General features: G+C 35.9%; 5 non-coding genes across 5 annotated transcripts; all 5 read left to right on the top strand.

Moving 5' to 3' along the window:
• The first annotated feature begins 62 nt into the window (after positions 1–62).
• TRNAI-UAU (transfer RNA isoleucine (anticodon UAU)) lies at positions 63–155 on the top strand. Its single transcript is given in 2 exon segments — positions 63–100; positions 120–155. It is a non-coding gene; the product is annotated as a tRNA-Ile (tRNA).
• Positions 156–2,768: 2,613 nt separating this feature from the next.
• On the top strand, positions 2,769–2,861 carry TRNAI-UAU (transfer RNA isoleucine (anticodon UAU)). Its single transcript is given in 2 exon segments — positions 2,769–2,806; positions 2,826–2,861. It is a non-coding gene; the product is annotated as a tRNA-Ile (tRNA).
• An 801-nt stretch (positions 2,862–3,662) lies between these two features.
• TRNAI-UAU (transfer RNA isoleucine (anticodon UAU)) lies at positions 3,663–3,755 on the top strand. The gene is given in 2 exon segments: positions 3,663–3,700; positions 3,720–3,755. It is a non-coding gene; the product is annotated as a tRNA-Ile (tRNA).
• Positions 3,756–11,787: 8,032 nt separating this feature from the next.
• On the top strand, positions 11,788–11,880 carry TRNAI-UAU (transfer RNA isoleucine (anticodon UAU)). Its single transcript is given in 2 exon segments — positions 11,788–11,825; positions 11,845–11,880. It is a non-coding gene; the product is annotated as a tRNA-Ile (tRNA).
• Positions 11,881–13,593: 1,713 nt separating this feature from the next.
• TRNAI-UAU (transfer RNA isoleucine (anticodon UAU)) lies at positions 13,594–13,686 on the top strand. Its single transcript is given in 2 exon segments — positions 13,594–13,631; positions 13,651–13,686. It is a non-coding gene; the product is annotated as a tRNA-Ile (tRNA).
• Positions 13,687–15,960: the final 2,274 nt, after the last annotated feature.

The raw sequence follows: 15,960 nt of genomic DNA on the forward strand, positions 1-15,960 counted from the left end.
TGACTGTACTGATTGTATTGAATAAAATCCACATCTAGCATAACCAATTAATGCTGCAAAGTGCTCCAGTGGCGCAATTGGTCAGCGCGTGGTACTTATAAGACAGTATCTATTGAGCAATGCCGAGGTTGTGAGTTCAAGTCTTACCTGGAGCATCTTTGTATACTGTTTTTTTTCCTTTTCTTATGTCATCAGTCATTGATTATAAACTGCTACCTTAATATTTAATATGATATTACAAAGGATGGAAGAAAGAAAGAAAAAACACAAACATGATTGTACATTTAAGTTGTCAGCACACATCTGCTTTGGTACAAATTCACTGCATATCTTCCTTCAGTCAGCCAACAAAACAGCAATGGAAAAGATTAACATACTGTTGGTAAAGCAGTTGCATCAAATTGATTTTCTGCAATATAGCATGATAATCCATACTGACAGCTCTGGATAGTACCAGCACATTTCTTGCTGGACTTGGTAATGCAAAGAACACAGTAAACAGCTCACTTTTTCCTCAAAAATAAATAACTGACTATTAAAAACCTATCAGTCTTAAATAAGAACATCAGTAAGCACCACTGGCATAATGGATAAGTCACTGCCCTCCTAAGCCAGGGGGTCCAAGTCCCATATGGGGTGGAAGTAATTACAGCAAGTGTCTCATCACTAGAGTTGATATTTTATCCTTGCTTCAACTGTAAAACAGTCTTGCAGTGTTTAGCTTGTAAAAAATGACCACAGAAGCTAAAATATGACATTAATTATGATAACATTGTTGTTGTTGTTTTTTAAACCTTTTTTATCACCGTGGACAGCTTATTCAAGTGCCATCTGGCATGCATGTTCCTTTGTTGCTCATCATTCATCACCAAAAATGATTTTCTTTTTCAATTCTTCTGACTGTGCTGATTGTATTGAATAAAATCCACATCTAGCATAACCAATCAATGCTGCAAAGTGCTCCAGTGGCGCAATTGGTCAGCGCGTGGTACTTATAAGACAGTATCTATTGAGCAATTCCGAGGTTGTGAGTTCAAGTCTTACCTGGAGCATCTTTGTATACTGTTTTTTTTCCTTTTCTTATGTCATCAGTCATTGATTATAAACTGCTACCTTAATATTTAATATGATATTACAAAGGATGGAAGAAAGAAAGAAAAAACACAAACATGATTGTACATTTAAGTTGTCAGCACACATCTGCTTTGGTACAAATGCACTGCATATCTTCCTTCAGTCAGCCAACAAAACAGCAATGGAAAAGATTATCATACTTGTGGTAAAGCAGTTGCATCAAATTGATTTTCTGCAATATAGCATGATAATCCATACTGACAGCTCTGGATAGTACCAGCACATTTCTTGCTGGACTTGGTAATGCAAAGAACACAGTAAACAGCTTTACTTTTTCCTCAAAAATAAATAATTGACTATTAAAAACCTAACAGTTTTAGATAAGAACATGAGTAAGCACCACTGGCATAATGGGTAAGGCACTGTTCTCCTAAGCCAGTGGTTGTGGGTTTAAGTCCCGTCTGAGTTGGAAGTCATTACAGCAAGTGTCTCATCACTAGAGTTGATATTTTATCCTTGCTTCAACTGTAAAACAGTCTTGCAGTGTTTAGCTTGTAAAAAATGACCACAGAAGCTAAAATATGACATTAATTATGATAACATTGTTGTTGTTGTTGTTGTTTTTTAAACCTTTTTTTATCACCGTGGACAGCTTATTCAAGTGCCATCTGGCATGCATGTTCCTTTGTTGCTCATCATTCATCACCAAAAATGATTTTCTTTTTCAATTCTTATGACTGTACTGATTGTATTGAATAAAATCCACATCTAGCATAACCAATCAATGCTGCAAAGTGCTCCAGTGGTGCAATTGTTCAGCGCGTGGTACTTATAAGACAGTATCTATTGAGCAATGCCGAGGTTGTGAGTTCAAGTCTTACCTGAAGCATCTTTGTATACTTTTTTTTTTCCTTTTCTTATGTCATCAGTCATTGATTATAAACTGCTACCTTAATATTTAATATGATATTACAAAGGATGGAAGAAAGAAAGAAAAAACACAAACATGATTGTACATTTAAGTTGTCAGCACACATCTGCTTTGGTACAAATGCACTGCATATCTTCCTTCAGTCAGCCAACAAAACAGCAATGGAAAAGATTAACATACTGTTGGTAAAGCAGTTGCATCAAATTGATTTTCTGCAATATAGCATGATAATCCATACTGACAGCTCTGGATAGTACCAGCACATTTCTTGCTGGACTTGGTAATGCAAAGAACACAGTAAACAGCTTCACTTTTTCCTCAAAAATAAATAATTGACTATTAAAAACCTATCAGTCTTAAATAAGAACATCAGTAAGCACCACTGGCATAATGGATAAGTCACTGCCCTCCTAAGCCAGGGGGTCCAAGTCCCATATGGGGTGTAAGCAATTACAGCAAGTGTCTCATCACTACAGTTGATATTTTATCCTTGCTTCAACTGTAAAACAGTCTTGCAGTGTTTAGCTTGTAAAAAATGACCACAGAAACTAAAATATGACATTAATTATGATAACATTGTTGTTGTTGTTTTTTAAACCTTTTTTATCACCGTGGACAGCTTATTCAAGTGCCATCTGGCATGCATGTTCCTTTGTTGCTCATCATTCATCACCAAAAATTATTTTCTTTTTCAATTCTTATGACTGTACTGATTGTATTGAATAAAATCCACATCTAGCATAACCAATCAATGCTGCAAAGTGCTCCAGTGGCGCAATTGGTCAGCGCGTGGTACTTATAAGACAGTATCTATTGAGCAATGCCGAGGTTGTGAGTTCAAGTCTTACCTGGAGCGTCTTTGTATACTGTTTTTTTTCCTTTTCTTATGTCATCAGTCATTGATTATAAACTGCTACCTTAATATTTAATATGATATTACAAAGGATGGAAGAAAGAAAAAACACAAACATGATTGTACATTTAAGTTGTCAGCACACATCAGCTTTGGTACAAATTCACTGCATATCTTCCTTCAGTCAGCCAACAAAACAGCAATGGAAAAGATTAACATACTGTGGGTAAAGCAGTTGCATCAAATTGATTTTCTGCAATATAGCATGATAATCCATACTGACAGCTCTGGATAGTACCAGCACATTTCTTGCTGGACTAGGTAATGCAAAGAACACAGTAAACAGATTCACTTTTTCCTCAAAAATAAATAATTGACTATTAAAAACCTATCAGTCTTAAATAAGAACATGAGTAAGCACCACTGGCATAATGGATAAGTCACTGCCCTCCTAAGCCAGGGGGTCCAAGTCCCATATGGGGTGGAAGTAATTACAGCAAGTGTCTCATCACTAGAGTTGATATTTTATCCTTGCTTCAACTGTAAAACAGTCTTGCAGTGTTTAGCTTGTAAAAAATGACCACAGAAGCTAAAATATGACATTAATTATGATAACATTGTTGTTGTTGTTTTTTAAACCTTTTTTATCACCGTGGACAGCTTATTCAAGTGCCATCTGGCATGCATGTTCCTTTGTTGCTCATCATTCATCACCAAAAATGATTTTCTTTTTCAATTCTTATGACTGTACTGATTGTATTGAATAAAATCCACATCTAGCATAACCAATCAATGCTGCAAAGTGCTCCAGTGGCGCAATTGGTCAGCGCGTGGTACTTATAAGACAGTATCTATTGAGCAATGCCGAGGTTGTGAGTTCAAGTCTTACCTGGAGCATCTTTGTATACTGTTTTTTTTCCTTTTCTTATGTCATCAGTCATTGATTATAAACTGCTACCTTAATATTTAATATGATATTACAAAGGATGGAAGAAAGAAAGAAAAAACACAAACATGATTGTACATTTAAGTTGTCAGCACACATCTGCTTTGGTACAAATGCACTGCATATCTTCCTTCAGTCAGCCAACAAAACAGCAATGGAAAACATTAACATACTGTTGGTAAAGCAGTTGCATCAAATTGATTTTCTGCAATATAGCATGATAATCCATACTGACAGCTCTGGATAGTACCAGCACATTTCTTGCTGGACTTGGTAATGCAAAGAACACAGTAAACAGCTTCACTTTTTCCTCAAAAATAAATAATTGACTATTAAAAACCTAACAGTTTTAAATAAGAACATGAGTAAGCACCACTGGCATAATGGGTAAGGCACTGTTCTCCTAAGCCAGTGGTTGTGGGTTTAAGTCCTGTCTGAGTTGGAAGTCATTACAGCAAGTGTCTCATCACTAGAGTTGATATTTTATCCTTGCTTCAACTGTAAAACAGTCTTGCAGTGTTTAGCTTGTAAAAAATGACCACAGAAGCTAAAATATGACATTAATTATGATAACATTGTTGTTGTTGTTTTTTAAACCTTTTCTATCACCGTGGACAGCTTATTCAAGTGCCATCTGGCATGCATGTTCCTTTGTTGCTCATCATTCATCACCAAAAATGATTTTCTTTTTCAATTCTTCTGACTGTACTGATTGTATTGAATAAAATCCACATCTAGCCTAACCAATTAATGCAGCAAAATGCTCCAGTTGCGCAATTGGTCAGCGCGCGTTACTTATAAGACAGTATCTGTTGAGCAATGCCGAGGTTGTGAGTTCAAGCCTTACCTGGAGCATCTTTGTATACTGTTTTTTTTCCTTTTCTTATGTCATTAGTCATTGATTATAAACTGCTACCTTAATATTTAATATGATATTACAAAGGATGGAAGAAAGAAAGAAAAAACACAAACATGATTGTGCATTTAAGTTGTCAGCACACATCTGTTTTGGTTCAAATGCACTGCATATCTTCCTTCAGTCAGCCAACAAAACAGCAATGGAAAAGATTAACATACTGTTGGTAAAGCAGTTGCATCAAATTGATTTTCTGCAATATAGCATGATAATCCATACTGACAGCTCTGGATAGTACCAGCACATTTCTTGCTGGACTTGGTAATGCAAAGAACACAGTAAACAGCTTCACTTTTTCCTCAAAACAAAATAATTGACTATTAAAAACCTATCAGTCTTAAATAAGAACATCAGTAAGCACCACTGGCATAATGGATAAGTCACTGCCCTCCTAAGCCAGGGGGTCCAAGTCCCATATGGGGTGGAAGTCATTACAGCAAGTGTCTCATCACTAGAGTTGATATTTTATCCTTGCTTCAACTGTAAAACAGTCTTGCAGTGTTTAGCTTGTAAAAAATGACCACAGAAGCTAAAATATGACATTAATTATGATAACATTGTTGTTGTTGTTTTTTAAACCTTTTTTATCACCGTGGACAGCTTATTCAAGTGCCATCTGGCATGCATGTTCCTTTGTTGCTCATCATTCATCACCAAAAATGATTTTCTTTTTCAATTCTTCTGACTGTACTGATTGTATTGAATAAAATCCACATCTAGCATAACCAATCAATGCTGCAAAGTGTTCCAGTGGCGCAATTGGTCAGCGCGTGGTACTTATAAGACAGTATCTATTGAGCAATGCCGAGGTTGTGAGTTCAAGTCTTACCTGGAGCATCTTTGTATACTGTTTTTTTTTCCTTTTCTTATGTCATCAGTCATTGATTATAAACTGCTACCTTAATATTTAATATGATATTACAAAGGATGGAAGAAAGAAAGAAAAAACACAAACATGATTGTACATTTAAGTTGTCAGCACACATCTGCTTTGGTACAAATGCACTGCATATCTTCCTTCAGTCAGCCAACAAAACAGCAATGGAAAAGATTAACATACTGTTGGTAAAGCAGTTGCATCAAATTGATTTTCTGCAATATAGCATGATAATCCATACTGACAGCTCTGGATAGTACCAGCACATTTCTTGCTGGACTTGGTAATGCAAAGAACACAGTAAACAGCTTCACTTTTTCCTCAAAAATAAATAATTGACTATTAAAAACCTATCAGTCTTAAATAAGAACATCAGTAAGCACCACTGGCATAATGGATAAGTTACTGCCCTCCTAAGCCAGGGGGTCCAAGTCCCATATGGGGTGGAAGTAATTACAGCAAGTGTCTCATCACTAGAGTTGATATTTTATCCTTGCTTCAACTGTAAAACAGTCTTGCAGTGTTTAGCTTGTAAAAAATGACCACAGAAGCTAAAATATGACATTAATTATGATAACATTGTTGTTGTTGTTGTTGTTTTTTAAACCTTTTTTATCACCGTGGACAGCTTATTCAAGTGCCATCTGGCATGCATGTTCCTTTGTTGCTCATCATTCATCACCAAAAATGATTTTCTTTTTCAATTCTTATGACTGTACTGATTGTATTGAATAAAATCCACATCTAGCATAACCAACCAATGCTGCAAAGTTCTCCAGTGGCGCAATTGGTCAGTGCGTGGTACTTATAAGACAGTATCTATTGAGCAATGCCGAGGTTGTGAGTTCAAGTCTTACCTGGAGCATCTTTGTATACTGTTTTTTTTCCTTTTCTTATGTCATCAGTCATTGATTATAAACTGCTACCTTAATATTTAATATGATATTACAAAGGATGGAAGAAAGAAAGAAAAAACACAAACATGATTGTGCATTTAAGTTGTCAGCACACATCTGCTTTGGTACAAATGCACTGCATATCTTCCTTCAGTCAGCCAACAAAACAGCAATGGAAAAGATTAACATACTGTTGGTAAAGCAGTTGCATCAAATTGATTTTCTGCAATATAGCATGATAATCTATACTGACAGCTCTGGATAGTACCAGCACATTTCTTGCTGGACTTGGTAATGCAAAGAACACAGTAAACAGCTTCACTTTTTCCTCAAAAATAAATAATTGACTATTAAAAACCTAACAGTTTTAAATAAGAACATCAGTAAGCACCACTGGCATAATGGGTAAGGCACTGTTCTCCTAAGCCAGTGGTTGTGGGTTTAAGTACCGTCTGAGTTGGAAGTCATTACAGCAAGTGTCTCATCACTAGAGTTGATATTTTATCCTTGCTTCAACTGTAAAACAGTCTTGCAGTGTTTAGCTTGTAAAAAATGACCACGGAAGCTAAAATATGACATTAATTATGATAACATTGTTGTTGTTGTTTTTTTAAACCTTTTCTATCACCGTGGACAGCTTATTCAAGTGCCATCTGGCATGCATGTTCCTTTGTTGCTCATCATTCATCACCAAAAATGATTTTCTTTTTCAATTCTTCTGACTGTACTGATTGTATTGAATAAAATCCACATCTAGCATAACCAATTAATGCAGCAAAGTGCTCCAGTGGCGCAATTGGTCAGCGCGCGGTACTTATAAGACAGTATCTGTTGAGCAATGCCGAGGTTGTGATTTCAAGCCTTACCTGGAGCATCTTTGTATACCGTTTTTTTTCCTTTTCTTATGTCATTAGTCATTGATTATAAACTGCTACCTTAATATTTAATATGATATTACAAAGGATGGAAGAAAGAAAGAAAAAACACAAACATGATTGTGCATTTAAGTTGTCAGCACACATCTGCTTTGGTTCAAATGCACTGCATATCTTCCTTCAGTCAGCCAACAAAACAGCAATGGAAAAGATTAACATACTGTTGGTAAAGCAGTTGCATCAAATTGATTTTCTGCAATATAGCATGATAATCCATACTGACAGCTCTGGATAGTACCAGCACATTTCTTGCTGGACTTGGTAATGCAAAGAACACAGTAAACAGCTTCACTTTTTCCTCAAAACAAAATAATTGACTATTAAAAACCTATCAGTCTTAAATAAGAACATCAGTAAGCACCACTGGCATAATGGATAAGTTACTGCCCTCCTAAGCCAGGGGGTCCAAGTCCCATATGGGGTGGAAGTAATTACAGCAAGTGTCTCATCACTAGAGTTGATATTTTATCCTTGCTTCAACTGTAAAACAGTCTTGCAGTGTTTAGCTTGTAAAAAATGACCACAGAAGCTAAAATATGACATTAATTATGATAACATTGTTGTTGTTGTTGTTGTTTTTTAAACCTTTTTTTATCACCGTGGACAGCTTATTCAAGTGCCATCTGGCATGCATGTTCCTTTGTTGCTCATCATTCATCACCAAAAATGATTTTCTTTTTCAATTCTTATGACTGTACTGATTGTATTGAATAAAATCCACATCTAGCATAACCAATCAATGCTGCAATGTGCTCCAGTGGCGCAATTGGTCAGCGCGTGGTACTTATAAGACAGTATCTATTGAGCAATGCCGAGGTTGTGAGTTCAAGTCTTACCTAGAGCATCTTTGTATACTGTTTTTTTTCCTTTTCTTATGTCATCAGTCATTGATTTTAAACTGCTACCTTAATATTTAATATGATATTACAAAGGATGGAAGAAAGAAAGAAAAAACACAAACATGATAGTACATTTAAGTTGTCAGCACACATCTGCTTTGGTACAAATGCACTGCATATCTTCCTTCAGTCAGCCAACAAAACAGCAATGGAAAAGATTAACATACTGTTGGTAAAGCAGTTGCATCAAATTGATTTTCTGCAATATAGCATGATAATCCATACTGACAGCTCTGGATAGTACCAGCACATTTCTTGCTGGACTTGGTAATGCAAAGAACACAGTAAACAGCTTCACTTTTTCCTCAAAAATAAATAATTGACTATTAAAAACCTATCAGTCTTAAATAAGAACATCAGTAAGCACCACTGGCATAATGGATAAGTCACTGCCCTCCTAAGCCAGGGGGTCCAAGTCCCATATGGGGTGGAAGTAATTACAGCAAGTGTCTCATCACTACAGTTGATATTTTATCCTTGCTTCAACTGTAAAACAGTCTTGCAGTGTTTAGCTTGTAAAAAATGACCACAGAAGCTAAAATATGACATTAATTATGATAACATTGTTGTTGTTGTTTTTTAAACCTTTTTTATCACCGTGGACAGCTTATTCAAGTGCCATCTGGCATGCATGTTCCTTTGTTGCTCATCATTCATCACAAAAAAATTATTTTCTTTTTCAATTCTTATGACTGTACTGATTGTATTGAATAAAATCCACATCTAGCATAACCAAACAATGCTGCAAAGTGCTCCAGTGGCGCAATTGGTCAGCGCGTGGTACTTATAAGACAGTATCTATTGAGCAATGCCGAGGTTGTTAGTTCAAGTCTTACCTGGAGCATCTTTGTATACTGTTTTTTTTTCTTTTCTTATGTCATCAGTCATTGATTATAAACTGCTACCTTAATATTTAATATGATATTACAAAGGATGGAAGAAAGAAAGAAAAAACACAAACATGATTGTACATTTAAGTTGTCAGCACACATCTGCTTTGGTACAAATTCACTGCATATCTTCCTTCAGTCAGCCAACAAAACAGCAATGGAAAAGATTAACATACTGTGGGTACAGCTGTTGCATCAAATTGATTTTCTGCAATATAGCATGATAATCCATACTGACAGCTCTGGATAGTACCAGCACATTTCTTGCTGGACTTGGTAATGCAAAGAACACAGTAAACAGCTTCACTTTTTCCTCAAAAATAAATAATTGACTATTAAAAACCTATCAGTCTTAAATAAGAACATGAGTAAGCACCACTGGCATAATGGATAAGTCACTGCCCTCCTAAGCCAGGGGGTCCAAGTCCCATATGGGGTGGAAGTCATTACAGCAAGTGTCTCATCACTAGAGTTGATATTTTATCCTTGCTTCAACTGTAAAACAGTCTTGCAGTGTTTAGCTTGTAAAAAATGACCACAGAAGCTAAAATATGACATTAATTATGATAACATTGTTGTTGTTGTTTTTTAAACCTTTTTTTATCACTGTGGACAGCTTATTCAAGTGCCATCTGGCATGCATGTTCCTTTGTTGCTCATCATTCATCACCAAAAATGATTTTCTTTTTCAATTCTTCTGACTGTACTGATTGTATTGAATAAAATCCACATCTAGCATAACCAATCAATGCTGCAAAGTGCTCCAGTGGCGCAACTGGTCAGCGCGTGGTACTTATAAGACAGTATCTATTGAGCAATGCCGAGGTTGTGAGTTCAAGTCTTACCTGGAGCATCTTTGTATACTGTTTTTTTTCCTTTTCTTATGTCATCAGTCATTGATTATAAACTGCTACCTTAATATTTAATATGATATTACAAAGGATGGAAGAAAGAAAGAAAAAACACAAACATGATTGTACATTTAAGTTGTCAGCACACATCTGCTTTGGTACAAATGCACTGCATATCTTCCTTCAGTCAGCCAACAAAACAGCAATGGAAAAGATTAACATACTGTTGGTAAAGCAGTTGCATCAAATTGATTTTCTGCAATATAGCATGATAATCCATACTGACAGCTCTGGATAGTACCAGCACATTTCTTGCTGGACTTGGTAATGCAAAGAACACAGTAAACAGCTTCACTTTTTCCTCAAAAATAAATAATTGACTATTAAAAACCTAACAGTTTTAAATAAGAACATGAGTAAGCACCACTGGCATAATGGGTAAGGCACTGTTCTCCTAAGCCAGTGGTTGTGGGTTTAAGTCCCGTCTGAGTTGGAAGTCATTACAGCAAGTGTCTCATCACTAGAGTTGATATTTTATCCTTGCTTCAACTGTAAAACAGTCTTGCAGTGTTTAGCTTGTAAAAAATGACCACAGAAGCTAAAATATGACATTAATTATGATAACATTGTTGTTGTTGTTGTTGTTTTTTTAAACCTTTTCTATCACCGTGGACAGCTTATTCAAGTGCCATCTGGCATGCATGTTCCTTTGTTGCTCATCATTCATCACCAAAAATGATTTTCTTTTTCAATTCTTCTGACTGTACTGATTGTATTGAATAAAATCCACATCTAGCCTAACCAATTAATGCAGCAAAGTGCTCCAGTGGCGCAATTGGTCAGCGCGCGTTACTTATAAGACAGTATCTGTTGAGCAATGCCGAGGTTGTGAGTTCAAGCCTTACCAGGAGCATCTTTGTATACTGTTTTTTTTCCTTTTCTTATGTCATTGGTCATTGATTATAAACTGCTACCGTAATATTTAATATGATATTACAAAGGATGGAAGAAAGAAAGAAAAAACACAAACATGATTGTGCATTTAAGTTGTCAGCACACATCTGCTTTGGTTCAAATGCACTGCATATCTTCCTTCAGTCAGCCAACAAAACAGCAATGGAAAAGATTAACATACTGTTGGTAAAGCAGTTGCATCAAATTGATTTTCTGCAATATAGCATGATAATCCATACTGACAGCTCTGGATAGTACCAGCACATTTCTTGCTGGACTTGGTAATGCAAAGAACACAGTAAACAGCTTCACTTTTTCCTCAAAAATAAATAATTGACTATTAAAAACCTATCAGTCTTAAATAAGAACATGAGTAAGCACCACTGGCATAATGGATAAGTCACTGCCCTCCTAAGCCAGGGGGTCCAAGTCCCATATGGGGTGGAAGTAATTACAGCAAGTGTCTCATCACTAGAGTTGATATTTTATCCTTGCTTCAACTGTAAAACAGTCTTGCAGTGTTTAGCTTGTAAAAAATGACCACAGAAGCTAAAATATGACATTAATTATGATAACATTGTTGTTGTTGTTTTTTAAACCTTTTTTTATCACTGTGGACAGCTTATTCAAGTGCCATCTGGCATGCATGTTCCTTTGTTGCTCATCATTCATCACCAAAAATGATTTTCTTTTTCAATTCTTCTGACTGTACTGATTGTATTGAATAAAATCCACATCTAGCATAACCAATCAATGCTGCAAAGTGCTCCAGTGGCGCAATTGGTCAGCGCGTGGTACTTATAAGACAGTATCTATTGAGCAATGCCGAGGTTGTGAGTTCAAGTCTTACCTGGAGCATCTTTGTATACTGTTTTTTTTCCTTTTCTTATGTCATCAGTCATTGATTATAAACTGCTACCTTAATATTTAATATGATATTACAAAGGATGGAAGAAAGAAAGAAAAAACACAAACATGATTGTACATTTAAGTTGTCAGCACACATCTGCTTTGGTACAAATGCACTGCATATCTTCCTTCAGTCAGCCAACAAAACAGCAATGGAAAAGATTAACATACTGTTGGTAAAGCAGTTGCATCAAATTGATTTTCTGCAATATAGCATGATAATCTATACTGACAGCTCTGGATAGTACCAGCACATTTCTTGCTGGACTTGGTAATGCAAAGAACACAGTAAACAGCTTCACTTTTTCCTCAAAAATAAATAATTGACTATTAAAAACCTAACAGTTTTAAATAAGAACATGAGTAAGCACCACTGGCATAATGGGTAAGGCACTGTTCTCCTAAGCCAGTGGTTGTGGGTTTAAGTCCCGTCTTAGTTGGAAGTCATTACAGCAAGTGTCTCATCACTAGAGTTGATATTTTATCCTTGCTTCAACTGTAAAACAGTCTTGCAGTGTTTAGCTTGTAAAAAATGACCACAGAAGCTAAAATATGACATTAATTATGATAACATTGTTGTTGTTGTTTTTTAAACCTTTTCTATCACCGTGGACAGCTTATTCAAGTGCCATCTGGCATGCATGTTCCTTTGTTGCTCATCATTCATCACCAAAAATGATTTTCTTTTTCAATTCTTCTGACTGTACTGATTGTATTGAATAAAATCCACATCTAGCATAACCAATAAATGCAGCAAAGTGCTCCAGTGGTGCAATTGGTCAGCGCGCGTTACTTATAAGACAGTATCTGTTGAGCAATGCCGAGGTTGTGAGTTCAAGCCTTACCTGGAGCATCTTTGTATACTGTTTTTTTTCCTTTTCTTATGTCATTAGTCATTGATTATAAACTGCTACCTTAATATTTAATATGATATTACAAAGGCTGGAAGAAAGAAAGAAAAAACACAAACATGATTGTGCATTTAAGTTGTCAGCACACATCTGCTTTGGTTCAAATGCACTGCATATCTTCCTTCAGTCAGCCAACAAAACAGCAATGGAAAAGATTAACATACTGTTGGTAAAGCAGTTGCATCAAATTGATTTTCTGCAATATAGCATGATAATCCATACTGACAGCTCTGGATAGTACCAGCACATTTCTTGCTGGACTTGGTAATGCAAAGAACACAGTAAACAGCTTCACTTTTTCCTCAAAAATAAATAATTGACTATTAAAAACCTATCAGTCTTAAATAAGAACATCAGTAAGCACCACTGGCATAATGGATAAGTTACTGCCCTCCTAAGCCAGGGGGTTCAAGTCCAATATGGGGTGGAAGTAATTACAGCAAGTGTCTCATCACTAGAGTTGATATTTTATCCTTGCTTCAACTGTAAAACAGTCTTGCAGTGTTTAGCTTGTAAAAAATGACCACAGAAGCTAAAATATGACATTAATTATGATAACATTGTTGTTGTTGTTGTTTTTTAAACCGTTTTTTATCACCGTGGACAGCTTATTCAAGTGCCATCTGGCATGCATGTTCCTTTGTTGCTCATCATTCATCACCAAAAATGATTTTCTTTTTCAATTCTTCTGACTGTACTGATTGTATTGAATAAAATCCACATCTAGCATAACCAATCAATGCTGCAAAGTGCTCCAGTGGCGCAATTGGTCAGCGCGTGGTACTTATAAGACAGTATCTATTGAGCAATGCCGAGGTTGTGAGTTCAAGTCTTACCTGGAGCATCTTTGTATACTGTTTTTTTTCCTTTTCTTATGTCATCAGTCATTGATTATAAACTGCTACCTTAATATTTAATATGATATTACAAAGGATGGAAGAAAGAAAGAAAAAACACAAACATGATTGTGCATTTAAGTTGTCAGCACACATCTGCTTTGGTACAAATGCACTGCATATCTTCCTTCAGTCAGCCAACAAAACAGCAATGGAAAAGATTAACATACTGTTGGTAAAGCAGTTGCATCAAATTGATTTTCTGCAATATAGCATGATAATCTATACTGACAGCTCTGGATAGTACCAGCACATTTCTTGCTGGACTTGGTAATGCAAAGAACACAGTAAACAGCTTCACTTTTTCCTCAAAAATAAATAATTGACTATTAAAAACCTAACAGTTTTAAATAAGAACATGAGTAAGCACCACTGGCATAATGGGTAAGGCACTGTTCTCCTAAGCCAGTGGTTGTGGGTTTAAGTCCCGTCTTAGTTGGAAGTCATTACAGCAAGTGTCTCATCACTAGAGTTGATATTTTATCCTTGCTTCAACTGTAAAACAGTCTTGCAGTGTTTAGCTTGTAAAAAATGACCACAGAAGCTAAAATATGACATTAATTATGATAACATTGTTGTTGTTGTTTTTTAAACCTTTTCTATCACCGTGGACAGCTTATTCAAGTGCCATCTGGCATGCATGTTCCTTTGTTGCTCATCATTCATCACCAAAAATGATTTTCTTTTTCAATTCTTCTGACTGTACTGATTGTATTGAATAAAATCCACATCTAGCATAACCAACAAATGCAGCAAAGTGCTCCAGTGGTGCAATTGGTCAGCGCGCGTTACTTATAAGACAGTATCTGTTGAGCAATGCCGAGGTTGTGAGTTCAAGCCTTACCTGGAGCATCTTTGTATACTGTTTTTTTTCCTTTTCTTATGTCATTAGTCATTGATTATAAACTGCTACCTTAATATTTAATATGATATTACAAAGGCTGGAAGAAAGAAAGAAAAAACACAAACATGATTGTGCATTTAAGTTGTCAGCACACATCTGCTTTGGTTCAAATGCACTGCATATCTTCCTTCAGTCAGCCAACAAAACAGCAATGGAAAAGATTAACATACTGTTGGTAAAGCAGTTGCATCAAATTGATTTTCTGCAATATAGCATGATAATCCATACTGACAGCTCTGGATAGTACCAGCACATTTCTTGCTGGACTTGGTAATGCAAAGAACACAGTAAACAGCTTCACTTTTTCCTCAAAAATAAATAATTGACTATTAAAAACCTATCAGTCTTAAATAAGAACATCAGTAAGCACCACTGGCATAATGGATAAGTTACTGCCCTCCTAAGCCAGGGGGTTCAAGTCCAATATGGGGTGGAAGTAATTACAGCAAGTGTCTCATCACTAGAGTTGATATTTTATCCTTGCTTCAACTGTAAAACAGTCTTGCAGTGTTTAGCTTGTAAAAAATGACCACAGAAGCTAAAATATGACATTAATTATGATAACATTGTTGTTGTTGTTGTTTTTTAAACCTTTTTTTATCACCGTGGACAGCTTATTCAAGTGCCATCTGGCATGCATGTTCCTTTGTTGCTCATCATTCATCACCAAAAATGATTTTCTTTTTCAATTCTTATGACTCTACTGATTGTATTGAATAAAATCCACATCTAGCATAACCAATCAATGCTGCAAAGTGCTCCAGTGGCGCAATTGGTCAGTGCGTGGTACTTATAAGACAGTATCTATTGAGCAATGCCGAGGTTGTGAGTTCAAGTCTTACCTGGAGCATCTTTGTATACTGTTTTTTTTCCTTTTCTTATGTCATCAGTCATTGATTATAAACTGCTACCTTAATATTTAATATGATATTACAAAGGATGGAAGAAAGAAAGAAAAAAACACAAACATGATTGTACATTTAAGTTGTCAGCACACATCTGCTTTGGTTCAAATGCACTGCATATCTTCCTTCAGTCAGCCAACAAAACAGCAATGGAAAAGATTAACATACTGTTGGTAAAGCAGTTGCATCAAATTGATTTTCTGCAATATAGCATGATAATCCATACTGACAGCTCTGGATAGTACCAGCACATTTCTTGCTGGACTTGGTAATGCAAAGAACACAGTAAACAGCTTCACTTTTTCCTCAAAAATAAATAATTGACTATTAAAAACCTAACAGTTTTAAATAAGAACATGAGTAAGCACCACTGGCATAATGGGTAAGGCACTGTTCTCCTAAGCCAGTGGTTG

The sequence above is a fragment of the Pseudophryne corroboree genome, chromosome 4, assembly GCF_028390025.1.
Source record: "Pseudophryne corroboree isolate aPseCor3 chromosome 4, aPseCor3.hap2, whole genome shotgun sequence".
Lineage (NCBI taxonomy): Eukaryota > Metazoa > Chordata > Amphibia > Anura > Myobatrachidae > Pseudophryne > Pseudophryne corroboree.